Genomic DNA, 23,055 nt, shown 5'->3' with positions numbered 1-23,055 from the left:
CATTTATTTCAAGAAATCCTTGATTTTGCTGATTTATTCCTTTATCCATTGATTGTTCATGAGTAAGTGGTCTAATTTTTATGTATTTGTATAGTTTTAAAGTATATTTTGTTTTTAATTTCTAGTTGTATTTCATCATGGTCAGAAAAGATACATGAAAACATCTTGATTTAAAAAAAATGTGTAAGGACATGTTAGTGGCTTACCTTATGATTCATCCTGGAGAATGTTTCATGTGAGAATAAGTATTCTGCAGTTGTTTGATGGATTATTCTGTAGATGTGTTAGGTCTATTTGATCTAGGGTACAATTTCACTTCCATTTCCTTGCTGATTGTCAGTCTGGATTGTCTATTTATTGCTAAATGTAGGGTGTTAAGAATCCCCTAATATTATTACAATGAAAGTTTTCTTTTCCTTTTGGTTAATTATTATTTGCTTTATATATTTAGGTACCCTACTACTTGGTGAATATATATTTAGAATTTTTATTTCTTCTTGCTTATTGGATCCCATTATCATTATATAATGACCTTCTTTGTCTCTTTATTTCATTTGATTTACAGTCTATTTTATCTGATGTAAATATGGTTACTTGGGCTTTCCTTTGGATTCTGTTTGCATCCAACATCTCATTCCATCCCTTCACCTTATTCTCTGTGTATCCTAAGAGGTGAAGTGAGTTTCTCATAAGCAACATACTATTGTGTCTTGTTATCCATTCAGTCATGTTATATCTTTTGTTGGGGTTTAAGTGTACAGAGTTTAGCTCCCTCAGGCCTGACTTTTTGCAAGAGCTGTGGCTGTGATTTAGGTCAGCTGAGGCAAACCTCAGCTAGGAGGAGGAAAAGTTCTCTTCCCCTTATCGCAAGTCACAAGTTCTGCATGGTTTGGCCAAGAGGAAGAAGCTTCCTGCATACTTATCCTGGGAACAGTACATTCTGAAGAAACAAATGCATCCTCAGAGGAGTAGATAATGTCTACAAAGAACTTTAGGAGGGTACTTATCAAACAAACAGGAACAATTTGAATCTAGCTCTGTGTATCCGCTGAGGCATGATATTTGGACAATGTGGGTAAAGTGTTATTGAAGAATTGCTTGCTTTGTTAGAAGAAGTGTATAAAAGGAACTTGCAAATAAACTTCAGGATGCAGTTGCGATTGCTGCCTTGGCTCTGCATCCCCTGTGTCTCGGTTATTTCGTGACCCTTACCCAGGGACCTGAACGCTCTAGACGTTCACAATCTTTTATCTGGAGAATTTCATCCACTTACATTTAAGGTGTTTATTAATGGGTGAGGTCGTATTATAGACATTTTGTAACTTGTTTTTATTATAGGGAAAAACTGGGGGGTTTCTTCTCCCAGCCACTTTTGTATTTCTTTTAATTTACTCTTGTAGTATATTTTGATTCATTGCTAATGATTTCTGGTTTGCCTATAATATGTTCGCTTTGTGATCACTATGAGAGTTGCAAAAAAGTCTTTTTGTTATAACAACTATTTTGAAATGATACTAACAGCATGATTTTAAAGGCAATAAAAGAGAGAGGGTAAATATACTGAAAAAATACTGTGCACTTGTATCATATTCCCGACACTTAAAATTTTTGACGTCATGTTTTCTATATTGCTTGTCTTTTCACATATTAACATAGTCATTACTATTTTAAATTGGTTTGATTTTTAGCTTACATATTGAAGACATGAATGGTTTACTAAACCTGTTTAAAATATTAAAAAATTTCTGAATTGGTATGGTTACTTTTACCAGTGAGTTTTATACCTTCCCATATTTTGTTCTTATTTCTTAATATTTCTTACTTTCAATTTGAAGAACTTCTTTCAGTATTTCTTACAGGACATGTCTGGTAAAGAAATTCCCTGAGTTTTTATTTACCAGGGAATATCTTTATCTCCTTCATTTCTAAAGATAACTTTTGCTGTAGTTTAGAATTGCAATGTTCTTCAAGAACAGTGTGTTTAATGCTGTACTATTGTGAGAAGATGGAGTCTTTAAGGGGTTAAAAGTTCATTGGATGTCTTTCTTTCAAGGCAGTTGTAGGTAGATGGGGGTCCACAGGGGAATGGAAGCCTGAGTTCTGGTGGGTAGGTAGCAGATAAGTGTCCTCTGTGGGAGCAGAGCAGCATTTGGGAGTTCTGCAGTGATCCTGCTAAGGTGTTCGTCAGCCCTGCGCCAGGTAGTACTTTGGGAGTTGGGTGTCGGGCTCGATTTCTTTGAATAACTTTCTATCCCTTTGATATTCTCAAGTCCTTCTTGAACTCCAATAACCCAAATATTTTCTCTATTCATACTGTCCAAAAGTTCCTGTAATCTTTCTTCATTCCTCTCCATTCTTGTTATATTTTTAGCTCTATGTATTTTGAGATATTCTATCTTTGAGTCCAAAAATTCCTTCTTCTATTTGATTTATTCTGATTTTGGTGCCTTCTATCATGCTTTTAATTTTGTTTAGTATATTTTTCAGCTCAAGGATTTCAATTTTTTAAATTGATTTCAACTCTTAACTTTCTGCATTTGAATATTGAATTATTTTGCTATGTTACTTTGAAGCTCACTGAGTTTCCTTAAAACACCTATTTTAAATTCTCCATCTAAGAGTTTGTTATATTAATTACCATATGTTCAGGTTCTAGTACCTTCTTTTGACTATTAAGTGAGGACATGGTTTCCCAAAGGAATATTGATGCTTTCCTGTGGTGCAATGTCCTCTGGTCATTGAAGGATTATGTGTTTATTCCAGTGTTCATAATCTGACTTCGTGCCCCCCTTTTTTTCCCCCAGAAATTCTTATTCAGTGTACACATTTTTTTTCTGAGCCCATAAACACTACTGCTATTTCAACACTAGATGGCAGCTGAAATCCAGGTTTGCCATGAGTCTGTCATTGGTGGTATAACTGTCAGCTCTACAAAGCCACTCAGCCCAGGTTTGATCTAAATTTGTAGTTGGTATATTCAGCATGAACTGAGAGAGTACCTAAAATGGGTAGTATGTCCATACAAGTTTCTTCCCAGGACCAGGGTAGGCAGTTACCTCATTCACAGTCACAGAATTGTGGTCTAGCTCTGTGGGATTCTGCCAGACACTGGGCAGAATCTCAGTACAATTACCAGTATCAAGCACTTATGCCAGACTTGTGTTCACCCAAAGCTCAAAAATGTGTCATGCCCAGAGACATTTAGCCTATTCAGACCAGTGCCCACACTGGTATGGCCTGTCCACTACTGAGGCAGATGTAGCACAAGGCTACTTCAAGAAGACACAGGTTGTGGGAGGCCATCCTCACACGTGATTTGTGTTAACTCCCTTGCTGGGTGAGAGACACAGCTTTGTCAGAGCTTTCCCCACCCTTTTCCAGGTCCGAGGACTTGTCCGTGCAAAGTCGTGTCTGGCCACTGCCCCGAAGACCCAACCATCACCCCTGAACTTGGGATGCTGCCCCCCTTAACGTTCATCGGATGGGATTTTCCCTGGATTTTTTTGTTCCCCAATAAATGTCCACTCCCTGGCATGTTATCTCTCTCTCTCTTTCTCTCTCCCTCTCTCTCTCTCTCTCACCTCTTCAGTAAACCTTGCTATCACATTAGGTGGCTTGAGGTGGGAGCTAGGAGAAGCCATCCCAGAGCTGGTTTTAAAGGTAATGAGAGTCTTGTGTCTTTAATTTCAAACTCCCTAGCGTTTACTCATGAATAAAACCTTCTTTAATGAAGCCAGCGCTGGTCGCATAGCATAGCAGGTGATACTGGCTGGAATAGACCAACAGATGAAGGTCACATGTCCCTGGCTAACATCAGGTTTGCCCCAGAGGCTCTGTCTATAGGCAGTCCTGGGAATGGGGTCCCTTAATATCTGCCCCCCAAAAATATTGTGAAGCCCAACCAGCTCACCATCAATCTCCAAGTTGAAGTCCCATGGCCAAGACCTATCTCACCACCAGCAAATGGAGGCCCACTCCACACTGTGGTACCTGAGGTTGAATAGTGTTGATAAAGGTATTCCCTTGGTTACCAAGGATGATGCTAAGGCAGGTTGTAACTAAGTCTCACAGTCACAAGATCTTGCCAATTTTAAGAGTATACCCAGGATCATGCTGAAACTGGTAGTACAGGCCAAACTGATAGTTCAAAATAGTAGAACAGGCCAAAATATGACTCTGTCCCACTGGGTATAAGTATAGACATTTGCAGTGAGCTCTGGTCTGGAGAAGCTGTGCTGCCTGGGTTGGAGGATGGGTGGTGGAGAGAGTACTTTGTTGTCAATGCTGATGCTTACATGTGACACACCTGATTTTAAAGCTGGCTCTGCATTCCTGGGGTAGGGACAGTGCATCAGGACCACTCAAAAGCTAGCAGTAATGAATGCCAAAATGAATGTTCTATTAGTGTTCAAGTCTCTGTGTGATCCTGAGGATGATCTAGATGCTCCTCTGAGGCCTGCGGCCTGGGTGTAGAGGCCTTTGGTTTTTGCCTAGTGTTGCATGTCATAGAAGTTAACTTTACAGGGAGCTCAAGGCAAGTCCTATGCTAGCTTTTGTTCCTTGCTCCCCCAACAGGTAGACTTTTGCTTCCCCTCTGCTTCACATGATTGACGGAGGGAGATGGCCACAGTCTCTTAGCCACCAGGTCAATGCAGTGCGAGTGGCTTAGTCTTCTAGTACTGTCCTGAGAAAGCATAGGCTATGGGACTCTGCCCAGGACTGGGTTTTACCATGTAGGACCCTGAGACTGGGTTTCAAGTCTAAGTCCTGGATGTCACTTTTCTCCTCATTTCAAGGAGATATCTTTCTGTGTTGCTTGGAATTGACATGGCAACACATTTCTTACCACCTTCTTCAGTTTGTCTTTTCTTATTATACAAAATCAAGGACTGTGGTCTCCCCCCCTGGCTTCCTTAACACTTGTGAATGTGGTGTGATATGTGAGTCACTGTGGTGTCTGTGGGTAGATAATCAATTACCATCCCCACCTCATTTAAGATATTTTTGAATTTCCATATTATTGAACACAATACTTGTTAAAAGTATTTGTGACATGCTCAACTCAAAAATAGTTTCATTAAATTTGAGTTAAATATGCATTCATTCTCTGAATAGATCAGAATATATTTTACATTTTATTGCATTTATTTGCTCATAATAAAGTCTTAAACAGATTAGCAATGGATATTTTTCATTGCTGAAAATCTAAACTGTTTTGATTTGTTAATTATTCAAAATTTGTTTAAGGCTTATTTAGAAAATCACAATTTTAGCAATAAATTTATTCTAAATAGAGAACATATCTATGAATAATTGGCCCATTATGCTTAATAAAAGAATTTAATAGAAAATAAATTATATTAATACTTAATGTTTTAATTAATGCCTATGCTTTATATTTGTTTATTTCACTACAACAAATAAGAAAGTGAGTTACTATTTTATAGACATTTATATTCTTATGTATATTTTCTCTTTTTCCTCACTTTCTGCCAGAATAATCTTCACATCTCAGAGTTTGGGTCAGGACCTAGGCAAGAAAGCAACATTATTTGAATAAATAACAGGTACCATCAAATGTCACTATGGAAACACAAGAATTAATGTTTCCATAGAAACCTTATGTTTTCCTACTATATTTATATTGCTATCTACTTTGATAATATAGGTTTTGTGTTGTTTTTATTATATGTAACAGAAAAAATAAAGCAGTCTGTGGTAGAAAAATTGGGACCATAAATAGGGCCTAGGAAAATCTTTTGGCCAGTGAGCCAACTATTCACACCTACTTTCCAATAGTGATTCATGTTTTTTTCCGTCACTTTCCTATGTCCTAGGGATACAGAAGTGAATAGGAGAGAGAAAACTTCTAAGCTTTTTAAGCTTCAATATTTGTGGGAATAATTTAAAAGTAAAATGAAACCAAACATAATTTAATTATATAGTTCCACACAGGACTAAGAGCTCAGAATTAATGGTATAATTTTGGATGTACTAAGTGTGCACTATTAAGCCATTTAATCTCTCTTCCTAGCATCTCCCCAAACTTGACGATTTACCTAACTACCTAATAAAGTACCTACTTAGTCTTCAAAACCAGGGCTGTTTATTAGAAATACCATTTTCTTTCTGTTTTGCATACATTTCTAATGTTGTGCATTAATCTGTCTTTGCCTTCTTTTCTTTTTTTAATTTTAATTGATTTTTTAAAAATAAATGACAGCATAATGTATTACAATTTTTATTATACATATACAGCACAATTTTTCATATTTCTGGTTGTAAATAAAATGTTCACACCAATTCATGTATTCATACATGTACTTTGGATAATGATATTCATCACATTCCACCATCCTTGCTAATCCCCTGCCCCTTCTCTTTCCTTCCCACCCCTCTGCCCTATCTAGATATTGTCTATTCCTCCCATGCTCCCCCTCACTACCTCACTATGAATCAGCCTCCTTATATCAGCAAAAACATTCAGCATTTGTTTTTTGGAATTGGATAACTTCACTTAGCATTATCTTCTCCAATGCCATCCAATTACCTGCAAATGCCATGGTTTTATTCTAATTTATTGCTGAGTAATATTCCATTGTGTATATATACCACATTTTTTATTCATTCATCTACTGAAGGGCATCTAGGTTGGTTCTACAGTTTAGGTATTGTGAATTATGCTTCAATAAACATTGATGTGACTCTGTCCCTGGAGTATGCTATTTTTAAGTTCTTTGAGTATACACCAAGGAGAAGCATAGCTGGGTCAAATGGTGGTTCTATTCACAGTTTTTCAAGGAATCTCCATACTGCTTTCCATATTGGCTGTACCAATTTGCAGTCCCACCAGTAATGAATGAGTGTACCTTTCCCCCCACATCCTTGCCAACACTTGTTGTTGTTTGTCTTCATAATAGCTGCCATTCTGACTGGGGTGAGATAATATCTTAGAGTAATTTTGATTTGCGTTTCTCTAATTGCTAGAGATGATGAACATTTTTTTTCATATATTTGTTGATTGTCTTTGCCTTATTTTCTAAAATTATGTGTTGTTTTGTTTTGGTTTTGGTTCATTTCAAACTAGAATGGTAGATTTATTTGTTTGAAGTGGGTGTGAAAACCAGAGATAATGAATGAAGAGATGCACTCTACTCTCAAGGTTGGATCTAAGGACATTCCTTGGAGAAATGGAGAATAATGTTCAGAACTGGCCTTGACTATAGTCATTGTTACTATGTTTAAAATGTATCTTTCCATAGATATAAGGGGAATACATAGGGATTAAGTATTATCACCTGAATGTTTTCAATACAATGCTATTATTTCTTAGGATTTGCTATTTTCCTGTGTGTGAAAATAATAGACAACACTTGCTTAGTGCTTGTTATGTGCCAGACATGCTTACATAGATTACTTATATTACTTAATTGAATACTAATTATATCCCTAAAAATAGCTCCTTTTTACTTCCATTTTACTAGTGAAGTATGCTTAGAGGTAGGCACAGAGTTAACTCTAGTCAGGTATTAAATGACAGAATAATAACCAAATAATAACCAAACTCTAGACATAGAGTTAACCATAGTCAGAGGTGTTAAATGACAGAATAATGACCAAATCCTAGCATATTTGCCTGAGAATTCATTGTTGTAACTGTAATATACAATAATTATCTCCTAAAATTAAATGAAAATGAAAACAATAAGAAACTACAATGGGATAATTGTGTCAGTCAAAAGTCTTCTGAGAAATATTACAAGTGAATTTTTTGGTTTAATCTGCAAATTCATATTTATGTCATAATTCTGATTTTAGAAGATAGAAAACTGAAATATGGGAGGTTATAAGAGTTGCCCAAGAAGAGATTACTAAAATTTGGAAGAATTAGTATGCAATCTCATTATGGAAAAGCCTGATCTTATTCACCAAATCTTCCTAGCTTGGGGTCATAGAAAATGGAGAAAGGGTAATTTTTTTATGCATTACTTTTTATGTCTGCATTCTCTACCTAGTCTGTGACATTCTTGCTTATCATCTACATACAGAATGAGTTATGGATACAATGACAAACTGAGCTAATGACTCTTTTTGTTTTTTTCTGGTACTGGGGATTGAGCCTAGGGTCTAGTATATACTATACAATCACTCTATTACTGGACTATATCCTCAGCAGTAAATCTTATTCCTAAAGTTGTAATCTAAATGCAAAACAAAATATCACACACTGTCTTTTCATTGAAGGATCTCTTTTGACTGGGTGCATAGGACATTCAAACTATTGGCCATTGATGTGTTCCATTCTTATTCTTTTTGTTAATAACAGTCATTTTATTGTAAGTCATTTATATATATATATATATATATATATATATATATATATATATATATATATATATCTCAGGATATATATGTGTAACATACATCTTTTATTTATCACAAATATATATTTTATTCCTTTAATTTTCAAGGACACTTATGATTAATTGAATCTGAGTGATTTATAATGGATGATTTCTTTTAATAACTATAGAAATCATAAAGAGATTGTCAAAAAGTTAACTTCCATGTATATCTGGTATATACTCAGTGAATTATTAATTAATGACACATAATTTATTTTGTTTCTCCTTAAACACAAGAAAATAACCCTATAAAGGAAACTCTTAGTGGGGTTCAACCTTTAATACCCATAAATTGAAGTGGAAAATTGTTGGAGGGGAAAACAAGACAAGTATCTTATTCATATTGAAATATGTTTTATCTTATTCATTTCCAAAGATATAGAAAAATGTTGACACTTTTTCTTCTTCTCACTTGTGCACACACACATGAACATGCATATACTGCCCTGCAATTGTAGGAGTATATATACCCCAAAGACTTAAACTCCTATTTGAAATTTACAGTTTTATCCCTGGGTAATAAAGCTTTATCTCAATGATGGAGTGAAAAACCTCCTAGCTATACTTTGATAATAATGTTAATATTTGGGCAAATATCACAATTTTTTTCTATCATGATGCTTTGAACGTCTAAGTAGATAACCATTTTTTTTTTTTTTTTTTGTAATTCCCAACAGCATCATTGACTGGCACACCATAATCCTTCTATATTACTGAAGACAAATCATCTCCAGACATGTCTAATAAGAGAGAGTCACCATCTATAATAGTTACCAAATCTATTGATATCTTGGCATTTTATTTTCATTACTTATAAATATGACCTCCACTAACTTAGCAAGGCCACCTCTGACCACAAAGTTGAACTTGTTTTTCTTGGAATAGAGTCAATGCAGCTTGTGAACCCATGATTCACATTCATTAAAGACAAGGACTGAGGGAAACTGGGCCCTGACTAATGATATGAGAGAGCAACTAGACCAAGGGTACACATAGTTCACAGCTATCTTCTGGAGCCAGTGAGGTAATTTTAATATTGATAAATACAGTTGTGGAAAGAATTCCACATGGTGGAACCATGGTCACTTGGCTCCATGGTTTCTGAGTTGTGTGAGGCAGAACATCATGGCAGAGATCTTGTGATGAAACAAAGCTGCCAATCTCATAGAAGAAGAGTCCCCTCATGCAGAAAAGCAGGTAGAAAGAGAGAGAAAGGGGTTGGGGACCACGGCATGCCCCCAGTGACCTACTTCTTCTACATCCTACAGCCTACACCAACTTCCAATACTCCATTCAGTTAGGAATCTATCAATAGATTAATCCATTGATGAGGTCAGAGACCTCATGATCTAATCACTTCTTAAAAGTCCATCTGCAAACATTGTTGCACTGGGAACCAATTCTTCAACACGTAAGTGTTTGGGGTACATTCTAGATCAAAGGTATAATAGAACCTAAGGCAAGTACCACACACTTTTTTAAAAGTAAAAAATTCTAATGCCATTGGAGTGGATGTATAGTTTACTAAGAAGCTACTTTAAGGCAATAACTGATTTGCATCTAGAATTTCTTAGATTTTTTTTTTTTGCAAAGAATTTATTTGACCACATTACCTTAAACCTTAAAGTAGTTTGTCTTAGTTTGGTTCATTCTGAGTAGGTCAGGTTACCGGCCTTTCTTTAAAAAGGTACTTCAAGTTCATGGACTTTTTCTTTTCATCTTTTCTTTTGGCAACCATAAGAGGAGAACTCAGAGATATACCTTCCTAAGCTAGCAATTGCTTGTTTTTTTGTACTTGAATTTTTAATCTGGTTTTATTTTTTTTGAAATGATGAATGTCAGGGTAAAAAATGACCTATGTGACCATAAGCATAAATTGTAAAATCCTTAAATTGCTTTGAAATCATTATAGTTTGAATTATAGATCTGATTTTGCATCCAGCAGCCAAGGAAGTTTGAATGTGGCCTGAGAGCATTATTGGTATGGAAGGCAGCATTGATCTGGATTAGAGCACTCTGGAAAGACAGCTCCATGTCACACTGTCAGAATGTTCATCTTTCAAGCAAGAGGAAAATCTTCTCTTGAAAAACTATGCCATCCATATACTTTACTTTGCATGTAGCACAGATCAAAATCTTTGTCATTATTTATTCTTCCTTCCACTAAATATTATGTACCTGAGTAGAAGGTGTTTGTGCAATTCATCACACATACTCTCTGTAATATTTGACACACAACTACCATTTTTTTGGAGAGAAAAACTCATGGTGGCAAACTTTTATCATTATTACATGTGAAACTAAAGATTTGAGAAATCATCAGGAGCATTCTCAATGGTAAATATCAGTCTTCTGCTAAAGTTTAGGTCAGGCCTTTTTATTGATGTACCATAAAATAATGTGGTTTTTTTTCAGTTTTTTTTTTCTGAAAAATTGTGATTATAGGTTTTACAACTCTTTAAGACAGATTTGTCACTCAAATGGACTTGGATACCATATGATAGTTGACTGAATTTAATGTATAATTCTACTCTAAAATACTTGCTTGTAAGATAATCTTTTGCAAATGTGTGGTGTATATGTACATATAACAGGAGGGAGGAATATTTTCATGTTTACTCTTCTATAGAAAAAATTAATTATAGGACCTGAGATGCTCTGATGCTTGAGAAAATGAAGGGGAAATGAAATCCGGGAAACACATGCAAATGGTAGTTTTGTAAAATATTCTTCAATATCATTAGATGTTTGGCATATTTGAGTTAGAGAACTCTATTTAAATCAACTATACATAGATAACTGTTTCTAAGATACTTTTCAACTTTCAAAAATTAACATTTATTCAAATGATGGTTTTCTCTTGCTTGAATGTGTCCATTACTTTGTGAGGAAATTAGTGTTGAACATTCTATTTCTTTACATGTGATATCTAAACCCATTTGAGATAAACCCCCAAATAAAAAGTTTTATTGTAATCCATTCAGAAATTGTCAGGTTTAATATGGTAGGTTATGTAAAAGGGGTCTATTTTCACTGTTTATCTTTTACACATGATTTTCCTACCTTCTCAATAGACTTAAGTACTGCAGGGTAGGGTCTGTGATTTATATCTAAATATATCTCCCAGTCTTCTAGGTACTAAGTAAACTTGCTGACGGTTGAGTTGGAGGCTGTTAATGTCCCACTGGGATCTCCCTGACCAGGCTCAGTCCCCAACCTCAGAGCCCCTGTCCTCAGCTGTTACAGGAGTTTATTGCTTGTGGCTCTTAGGAGATCTGGCTTCAGAGGTTTGCCCTGGGCATCACTGTGCCTGAAGATCCCTAGGAGTGATGCGTTCCTACCCTGCAGATGTCTCAGCCAGTGCTTGACTGGTACAGGGATGCAAAAGCTTAGCTTCCTTGCTTGGGCAGTTCAAACTGTACTATCCCTCATACTCCAGAGCCACCCATGGGATCCAGCTTATTTTTGACTTCTCCTAAAACTGCATCTTATCCTAGCTTCTTCCTTCAACTGTGCTGCTTCAGTCATTCACTTACTGATTTTCTCTTGAGAGTACATTGAGGCCATTTTTAATGGACTATTTTCTAGCACAAGGGAGAGTAATTTTTGAAAATAGATGTAAGGCAGGAAGGGACGCAGGGAAGTGAGGACACAAAGCATCTAGTAGTGTATATGTAAATTTAAGAATTAATGAAGCTTAAAATCAGTATATGAGGTTTTTAGCCTTTTTGAGGTTAATATTATTTTTTATTTGCTATTGTTTGAATCACTCTCTCTTTCCTTCCTGTATAACATTAAGATACAAATGGAATGCACATATGCATCTTTTTCCCAGGGGTGAGGCCACAGAAATAATTGTTGTCATGGAACCTGGGTGATGGCTAGTAGGTGGAGCAGAGATTTTACCAAGAAAACAGAAGCAATTAAGAGTTTATTGGAGGAATATACACTGTAACCTTGCAATAGGGACATGACAAAGACATCTGCCAGTGAATTTAGAGGGGTCTGGGCTTATATGGATTCTGAGTGCTTTGTTTCCCTTTGGTAGGCATTTTTCCTAGGAATGTTTTATGCTAAGCAAAGGATGATTGACAGTTTCCTGTGCCTTGCCCATAAGGCTCATGGAACTGCCCCAAATACTTGTTCCCAGGTTTTTAATTAAATGTGAGATATAAGTATATGTATGAGGTCGTAAGCAGGCTTCCTAGGTTACTGTTGATCAAACTTGGGGGTGTTTGCATATGCATCTAATGATGGTTGAACAGTCCTTTGAAAAGCAGGATCTTGCTGTTTGTGCTTCAGGGAAGTTTGCTCTTTTGATAACTGAAAGGGGCAGGACAAAGGGAGGATCTTAGCCTCACTTTGGTTCTGCTAATCAAGGTGAGGTGAGTTCGCTGATATATCTTGCCTCCTTTTTGGAGTTTTTCTGGTGATGTGAAGTCAGAAGGGTGAAGTGCTCACCATCTTCCTGAAAATCCACTTCTCTTCTTTCCCCAGAAGAGGCTGCCTATGCAGACTTATTTGCTAGGGTTCCTCTGGATATGGCAGATTGTGTATTTAAAGGTGACTGCTTTAAAAGCTACATTAACTGCTTCAGACCCTTAGGGTAGTATTAAGCATAACTTAGGGCTAGTCTCAGAGAATTCCAAGCTAGTGAATCACTCTAAAGTATGCACTAGAGATCTGAATGAGTTAATGCAACTTACAAATACATCTCCTGAGCAGGGAGTGGCTGGCACTCAGGAGGAAGCTGTCTCAGAGCACAGGAGACCCACAGTTCTAGGACAGGACAGCTCTGCCTTGGCCCTTTCTGAGCAGATTGACTGGGGCTGGCTTTCTTTTGCTCCCTTCTTTGGGCGGGCTATGGAAGAGTATTTTGCTAATGCTAATCTAGGTGTCTGAAGAAATTAGTGGAGTTTTCACTTATTTAGAGATAGATGAGACACTGTCAGAGTCTGGATGTGTGATCCAAGACTAAAGATTAATTATTTCCTATTTTTAAACAAAACCCAGAGAGTTCTGAATCCTAATGCATGGCATTTGTACTAGTTTGCTAGGGCTGCCATAACAAAGCATCACAAATGGAGTGGCTAAAACCACAAAAATTTATTGTCTCACAGTTCTAGAGAGTAAATGGCTGAGATCACGCACGTCATCAAGGTTGGTTCCTTTTGACGGGGAATCTGTTCCACATGATTCTCTGACCTCATTTGTTTTGCTGGTAATTTTTTGTGTTTCTCAGCTCGTAGAAGTCTCTTGCCTATCTTTGCAGTAACAGTAAGATGGTATCCTTCCAGTGTGCCTGTGTGGATATCTGTCTCCAAATCTTATTCTTATTATTTTTGGTGACATTGGATTAGAGCTCAATCTAGTTATAACATTTTAACTTAATCATGTCTGTAAAGATTCTTTCTTCAAATAAGGTCTCATTCAGAGAAACTGGTGGTTAGAATTTCAACATGTGAACTTTAGGAGGCATAAATTAACCAACATAGCATTATTAATGTATTCTTTCGTGTAGGCTGGTGTCATGGCTTGTAGTCACATTGTCACTCTTCTCAATAAATCAAAATTATATTTTCAAGTTAGAGGCAGAACTTCAAATTGCATACCTGCCAATTGACTTGGGTAAGCCAGGAGTGGGAAGGCAAATCAAAGCCAAGGAAGTGCCCCATCTTTAATAAGTGAAAGCAGGTATTTGTTCTCAGGAGATTTAATTAAAGGAAGTAAGGTAAAAGATATAGTCCACTGAACCTCCTCCTTTTGCCTTCCATTTTTTCCTATTTCTGAGTGTGGCTGTGTTGCCAGATCTTCTGAAGTCTCAAGAGATGCTGTAAATTGATATTGTATGTAAAATCTCATTCCCTTTATGCATCTATTATTTCACATTTCTGAAAAAAGACAACCTAGGACAAAATAAAGCAAACCACATCTGTAGGCCAGATGTGACTGGGGTATTGTCTGTCTGAGGTCAGTGTCTGAGGTTCAGTCATTTGAAATCTCAGTTCCTCCATGAGCATGGATTGCATAATCTAGTCCTAAGAGATGGCATGGTAGAGTGGTAGCTAATGCAGGATCTTGAATCCCTGGATGGAAAGCTGCATACTGTTACTTGTTAAGTTACTGTTGATCCTAAAATGTTGTCTATCTTCTATTGCCTCAATTTCTACATGTAGAAAAGGGGGATTAAAATATAACCTCAAGCTCACAGATTTCTCATGAGGAGAAATTAACATTCTTTTATGGTGGCAGGTAAACAGAATGTGTTCAATTAATATCAGAATTATGCTAAATACAGTAACAGCATTTTACCTAACATCTTTACATGATAACGTGTAATAAGAACAAAGTAGTCATGTATACATGCACTTATAAAATTACTGTTTTCCAGTATCCTTTATAGTATAAGCAGAAACAATTTTGTATCCTCAGTCATTATGGCATGTCTTGCTATTCCTTCTTGTTTATATGATGTTGTAAACCACCCTATAATACAATTTAGGTATGGGAAACATTGGCTGCAATGAAAACCTCAATTTTTAAATAGAAGAAAAATTTTATGAAGTTAACATGGGTAGTTTTGATAGGTGAGAATATGGAAAAGTTTAATCATTGGACAATTAAAGAACAGAATATTGACAAGTGGAATAGAATTTCAATAGAGAAAAATTTGAGTGTCAAAGGGAAAAAATAAGAGTTCCTTGGGGAAAATGGTGTCACATATTTTTTTTTTCTTTTTGGTGTATTTTAGGACTGGGCTGTGAAAGAATAATGTGAACTGGGTCACATCATGATGCTTTATAATTCTGTCAAAAATAATGAATCTACAGTAATTCACAGTCTATCCTAGGATTATAGTGTGAAATTATAACATTCACTTGGATAAATATAGAATAAAATTATTGACTTGTCACTAATTTAATTTAATTTGCCAGGTAAATATTTTCTTACATTTAAGTGTTAAATTTTGACTCTTTTCAAAAATGTGATTTTGTGTTTTGTTTTTTGCTTATGTTGTTCATTTTTTTTTCTGGAGAACAAACTTAAAATTTTCAGTTTTCTTAATGGCTAAAAAGATTCTTGACTTGGACTTTGTAAAGAAAACTCAAAGATTAATTTGGAAATACAGCCCCACATTTTGAAATTAGAATTTGGGAGAGTTAATGGAATAGCTAACTGGATTATGATGATTATATATGTGTTCTGTGGTACCTTTCACTGATGTTAGTTTATAATTTTATCTTACCAGGAAGTTCAGTCTTTACCAGGTGCAATTGTTAAAAACATCTTTTCCCTGGTCTGTTCTCTATTCTGCTGTTGTTATTCTCTTTCTCTGATCACGCCTTTTGCCCCCCACCATTCTTGTTCCATTCCTGATTGCACTGGAATTATTACAGCCTTATATTAGGACATGTGTAACAGAGAATTTAAATTCTCAGAATCATCTGAGGGTAGGGTTTTAAGTAGAGTTGTAGCTACTTGTTCCTACTGAACAGTTTTATTGATTGGTTTACTTATTTTCTGGTACTTGGTATTAAACCCAGGACACTCTACTACTGACCTATATGCCCAACCCATTTTTTATTAATTATTTTTAATTATACATAACATTAGGATTCATTTTGACATAATTATAAAACCAAAGAATATGAGTTACTCTAATTCAGTCCCAAGTGTTTCCCTTTGCTTCCTCTGTCCCCGCCCCATTCCCTTTCCTCTACTCTACTGATTTTCTATTTATTTTTAGTTTATTTTTTCTTTTTTTAGTTAGTGTCTTAGGATGTACATGGTGATGGGATTCACTGTGGCATATTCATATATGTACATAGGAGAGTTAGAAGACATTCGTTCCAGTGTTCTTCCTCTATCTTGTCTCTTCTCCCTCCTTCTCAGTTCCCTTCTTCTTGTCCAATGATTTTTCTTCTATTTTAATGGAATCTCATTATTTTCCTTCTCTATCTCTTTCTCAGTCTGTCTTCCTCCACCTTACTTTGGATTAGTTTCTGCATATTAGAGAAAACATTCAACTTCTGGCTTTCCGAGTCTGTAAGTTTTACCTTATATCTCTCTGGAACATTATTTTCTCTGATGCATTCTCTGATGCAACATAATTTCCTGAGTGTTGTACATAATTTCCTTAGTGTTGTACATTTATTCAATCTCTTTTCTAGTGTTTAACATGCAGTTTAACGCATTTGCTGAGGTTTCCTTTTTTGTTGCAATGGCACTGTTTTTCATTTATAAGAGCTCTTTTTAATTTCCCCATATATGTCCATTCTTTTCTCATGATATCTGATGTCTTTTTTGTGTCTCTTTAAAATTTATTTCATATTTTAATGATTTTGGCAAAAGTTACTTTTAGAGTCTTTGAATTATTCTATTATTTCAAATTTTAGATGTACTTTTACTATCATTGTACTTGCTTACTTTCACTTATGATTTCTTATTTTCCATTTAGTTTTATAACTTTTAACTTATGATTCACTTTTTTATAATTTTTAAAATTTATTTTAATTAGTTATACATGACAACAGAATGCATTTTGTACTTTGATATATCACACATAGATGGAATATAATTTCTCACTTTTCTGAGTGTAAATGTAGTATCACATTGGTCATGCATTTTTGGTGGGAAATACATTTTGTGGGGGACTATTTGTAGCCTGTTTTGGAAACTGTCCCTTCAGGCTGATTCCATATCCCAGAAGAATCCCTAGCCTTTTATAAAAGCCTTCGGACCTTAGTTTCTGAGTACAGGTGTTCTTTGTATCACACAGGTATCACTGATTCAAACCTTAGCCTCTTCACAGAGTAGAAATCTCAGCAGAGATACATTTTCCCTCTGCTCTGTGATTTGTATGATAAAAACTCTTTGAAGCTTACTTGCAGTGTTTCTGGTCCTATATATTTGAGATTTCTCTAGTATTCACCTTTGCTGAGATTTGAATATTTTTGTTCTTGAAGGCTTACAATTTTTGTAGCTATCACACTTGCAGTTTTTATGTTTGGTGGGACTGAGGTCGTGTGTTTACCTCCTATCTCTGAGGGAGGGTGAAAAGTCAAGCAAAGCATTCAGTATTTGACGTCTATACTGAAATATAAATATTTCATGTACAAATCTGTCAAAAGGCACTATGGGCATGTAGAAACAAAAAACAAATATTATAATTCACATGTTACTGTGAAAAATGCTGTGCTCTCTGAATGCAGCACGTTTGCTTTGATATATTTAGAATTGGTTGAACTTATCTGCACACACCCTCACACACGTGCATACAGTATCAATGTGTTAACACAGCACTCAACTATAGTCCTGCTCCTTTGTGGCAGGGGCACATAACTGTTCTACATAGTACTCTCCAGAGAAATGGCCTTCCTTTAAGATCCAGGATGGAGATTTTGATAGGGAAAGGTCTCTAAGACAGTGATGGACTGACTACTCTTTTTTATTGGTTGTTCAAAACATTACATAGCTCTTGATATATCATATTTCATACATTTGATTCAAGTGTGTTATGAACTCCCATTTTTCCCCCATATGCAGATTGCAGAATCACATCAGTTACACATCCCCATTTTTACATAGAGGATAGGAAAGACAGCAGAATACAACAGACAATAGTATGGCAGTATGGACTGACTACTCATGTGGATAATGGCAGTCCCTTCCGCGTCCTCTTTGCCTGTGGTGGGGAGGCACTATGCATCAGCAGCCACTTCAAGTGGCTTCTCAGAGTTTCCCTGTGAGGGATGAGCCACACTTTGTCAGAGACTCTCTCCTGTTGAGGCAGAAAACTGAGAGGAGGCTAAGTGTATGCGAATGAAGGAAAGAGTGCACGTATGCATTCATACACACTCATGTGGCGTTGGAAAAGAGTAGTCTTGAGTGTGTTCCAAACTTGAAAAATAACATTTTGTTCTTTGCATAAAATTCATCTTTCCATTTAATTGATTTTTCCCTAATCAGTGCAGCCATATGGAAAATGCAGACAAGTTGATCTATTTTATTTAGATTCTTTACTACCATGAAGTTTAGTCCTTTCGTCAAAAGGTAAATCATATATATCATCCAAGGTAAATTGCCATTTGGTACCTGGAAGACATTGGATCATCTATATTTTTAAGTGATTAATTCTTCTAGCTAAAATTGAATTGACCTCTCCCTTGCTCCTGCCATTAGATTTTTTTATAAAAGTCCAAAACTTACCTCAAGGATTTTGCAAAATCTGAGACTTACTTACATTTTTATTATTTATTGAAGCTTAGGTTTATAAATTTGTATGTGTCTACATAACCTATGTACCATAAATATGGTATGTGATGGCAATATTTTGGGGTTTTTACTTTTATATATATTCTAAAGTATTTTGAAATGATTTTTTAAATTAATAATTTAGTGGTTTAAATTATTTAAATTTAATTAAATTAATTATAAAATAACCAATCCTATCCCTATTGGAATTACTTTATGCCAAATAAGTAGGTGAATTGCAAACAAAAAGAAATCAGATTGCTTATTTGGCAGTGTAAGTGGTAGGAAGAAATGACACCAGGCAAATACACCTTTAGTTTTTACCTTCTGTATTTGAATATTAGCACCTTCTGCTGATGTCAGTTTTCATGGAAGTAAAGTAGGAAAACTGTGGATTGTGTTTGGGGTACAAATTTTATTTAACTTGGTGACCAAGAACCTCATTTCACTTTATTCACTATGACTCTGTTGAATTGCAGATTAAAGTGATGCTAAAATAATAAATGAGCTGCCTCATAAATTAAGATCAATCTTTATTATTTGGCAAAACTTGCAAAATTCACCATTCTAAAAGATTAAATTACTTTCTTTATGAGTTCCATTTTTTGTGTCCTAAATTTAATGTCTTTAATATTATAGAATCTTGTAGATGTTATGCTTGTTATGATTTCTGGATATATCTTTAAATATTCTAAAACATGGAATACATTTCTAAAAGAAACAGTTTGGTTTGAAACCAAGATTCATATTATTCAATTCAGTGAAAACCAAGTTGACTCTAAAAAATTTAAATGCATTACATACAAAAGGATATTAAAATATGAGAATCTGTGATTATATAGTTGGTTAAAACCAAGAAATTCCATTGCTGTATCTCTATAGGTTCTAGATCTTCCAAACTCTAGTAACTTGAATTTCTCCTTGTGTGTGCCTATGGAAAGATGCTCAACATATGTCATTTGAGATTTTTCACAATAAAAGACAATGACAGGCCACTACATACCAATCAAAATGGACAAAATCCAAAATACTAACACCACCAAATGCTGACCAGATTGTGAAGCAATAAGAACTCCCCCTCAGTGCATGTGGACTATGAATTAATACAGTGACTTTAGAAGGAGACAGTTTGCCATTGTCTTATGAAACTGAACATATGCTTACCATACCATTCACCAGTCATATTCCTTGTTATTTTTACAAAGGGGTTGAAAACTTATTTCTATACAAAATCCCACTCATGATTGTTTATAGCAGGTTTAGCCCTAATTAGCAAAACTTGGAAGCAACCAAGATGCCCTTCAGTAGGTAGATGGATAAACTGTGATACATTTAGGCAATGGAATACTGCTTCAGTGTTAAAAAGTAATAAGCTATCAGGCCATGAGAAGACGTGAAGAAACATTCATTGCATATTATTAAGTGAAGCCAATACAAAACAGCTACATGTTATAGGTACCAATTATGTGACGTTATGGAGAAATCAAAACTGTGGAAATGGTAAAAAAAAAGGATCAGTGGTTGAAGGAGTGTGGGGTGGAGTGAGGGATAAATAACAGAGTACAGAGATTTTTAGGGCCTGAAACTGTTGTATGAAACTAGAGTCATGGATACATATCATTATGTATTTTCCAAAACCCACAGAATATACAGTACCAAAAGTGAATATGAACTATGGACTAAGTGGTAATGATGTTTCAGAGGAGGTTTATGAATTGTAACATAGGTATGTACCACTGTGACTTTGGATGAGGGAAGTGTGTGAATATAGGTAAAGGGGATATAAGGAAAGTCTTCTATTTTTTACTCAGATCTATTGTATACCCAAAACTTCTTTAAGAGTAAAGTCTAACTCTATATCTGATGGGGGAAGGTGATATCCAGAATATATAAGGAATTAAAATAATAGCAAAAAAGCCAAAGATTTTAAAATTAACCATAAATCTAAATGCCCATTCTCAAAAGAAGATATAAAAGTAGCCATCAAGGATATGAAAAATTGCTCAGCATCACTAATCGTCAAGGAAATACAAATGAAAACCACAATAAGGTATCACTTAGCTTCATAAGAATGATTCTTACTGAAAGACTAAAATAACAAGTGTTATTAAGTATGTATAAAAAGGAACACTTGCACACTCTTGGTAGGAATGTAAACTAGTATAGTCATTATGGAAAACAGTATGACAGTTCCTTAGAAAGCTAAGAAGGGAACTACCTTAAGCTCTAGCAACAATTATTCCTGTGTGTATGTCAAAGAAAATGAAATTAATATGTTGAAGAGACAACTGCACTTCTGTTTATTACATCAATATTCATAATATCAAGAAATGAAAACAACCCAAGTGTCCATCAATGGATAGATGGATAAAGAAAATTAGGTACATGCATATAGTGGAACACTAGTCAGTCCTTGTCTTGCTTCTGATTTTAAAGGAAATGATTACAGTTTATCCCCACTCCACATGATGTTGGTTTTGGGTTTCTTATTTTTATGTTTCATATGTTGAGGTAAATTTCTTCTATCTCCAGTTTCTCCAGGGTTTCTATGCTTAATTTTGTCAAAGATTTTTGTATGTATGTATTTATTGAGATTATCATATGATTTTGTCCTAGATTCTATGTATTTGATGAATTATATTTATGGATTTACATATATTGAAAAAATGTTGCATCTCTGACATAAGTTCAACTTGATCATGGTGTACAATCTTCTTACTGTGTTGTTGCCTGTAGCTTGCTAATATTTTATCATGCAATTAATAAATTATTGCATCTATATTCATCAGGGATATTGGTCTGTAGTTATCAGGTTTGGGTATCAGGGTGATACTGGACTCATAGAATCAATTTGTGAGTGCTACTTCCCTTTCTACCTCATGCAATAATTTGAGAAAGATTGGTGTTAGTTCTTCTTTGAAAGTCTGGTAGAGAATCTATCTGGTTCTGGACTTTTATTGTTGAAAGAGTTTTTATTACTGCATCAATTTTATTGTTTGATATTGGTCACTTTAAATTTTCTATATCTTTGGTTCAATTTGGTTAGGTCCTGTGTGCATATAAAAGTGTCAATATCATTTCTCTCTCATTCTTTTGGTTAGTTTGACTAGAGGGTTTATAAATCTTCTTTATTGTTTCAGAGAACCAAATCTTTGTTGCATTGATCCTTTATATTCTTTTTTTATTCTGTATTTTACTAGTTTCAGCTTTGATCATAGTTTTTCCAAAACCAGTCTTCTATTGGTTTTGGAAGAAATTTACCTCAACATTATAAAACATAAAACCAGTAGAAGAGTGATTTTGCAAATTATTTTTTTCCTGCTTTTCTAGGGCATTGAGATGTAGCATTAGATTGTTTATTTTGGATCTTCCAATTGTTGTTGTTGTTTTTAGTGTGGGAATGTAATATTTTAACATTCCTCTTGGTATGGCCTTCATAGTATCCCAGAAATTTTGTTATGTTGTATCACTGTTGCTGTTTGAGTTCAGAAATTTACAAAATTTCTCCTTCATTTCTTCTATAATTCATTCCTCATTTAAAAGGGTATTGTTTATTACTCATGTGTTTATGTGGTTTCTGTAAGTTTTTATGCTGTTGATTTCTAATTTCAATCCATTATGATCTTAGAAGATACATGGAATAATATTATTTTGTATTTGCTAAGACTACCTTTGTGTCCTAAAATAAGTTATATTTTGGAAAATGTACCATGAGTTGCTGAGAAGAAAAGATATTCAGCTCTTGTTGAGTGAACTATTCAATAGATACCTGTTAGGTCCATTTGATTCATAGTTTTATTTGGGCCAGAAGTGTCTTCATTGATTTTATTTCTGGATGACTTAACTTTTTGTTTACATTGATATCACTAAGTATTACTGTGTTGAGGTCTTTCTGGGATTTAAATTAAGAAATGTTTCTTTTATGTAATTTGGTGTACAAAACAACATTTAAGGCATAAATAATTACTATCATTATATTTTCTTGTTGGAATTTTTTTCTTTTCACAGTACTTAGTGCCCTTTCTTATCTCTTCTGATTATCTTTTCTTTGAAATCAGCTTTATCACTATGCACATAGCTACTCATTCTTGTTTTCAGATTCTGTTTGCATGAAATAATTTCAGTCTGTATATATCTTGGTTTATAAATGAGTCTCTTACAAACAAATTATGGTTCATCTTGTTTGTTCACTCATTCTGCCAGTATGTGTCTTATTAGCTGAGACCAGTTATATTCAGAGTTATTATGGTGAGATATTTAATATTTCTGTCATTTTGTTTGTTTCATAGATTTAAGTTAATTCATTTGCTTAATTGTTCTTCCTTGTGATGCATCCATCTCGAGAGCTCTGGGATTTATTTTTTTTAGATCTTTTTGTAGTCTGTCTTCAGGTATT

Source organism: Marmota flaviventris, chromosome 7 (assembly GCF_047511675.1).
Source record: "Marmota flaviventris isolate mMarFla1 chromosome 7, mMarFla1.hap1, whole genome shotgun sequence".
Taxonomy (NCBI): Eukaryota; Metazoa; Chordata; class Mammalia; order Rodentia; family Sciuridae; genus Marmota; species Marmota flaviventris.
The sequence above is the reverse complement of the archived record's forward strand: the minus strand, read 5'-3'. Positions refer to the sequence as shown.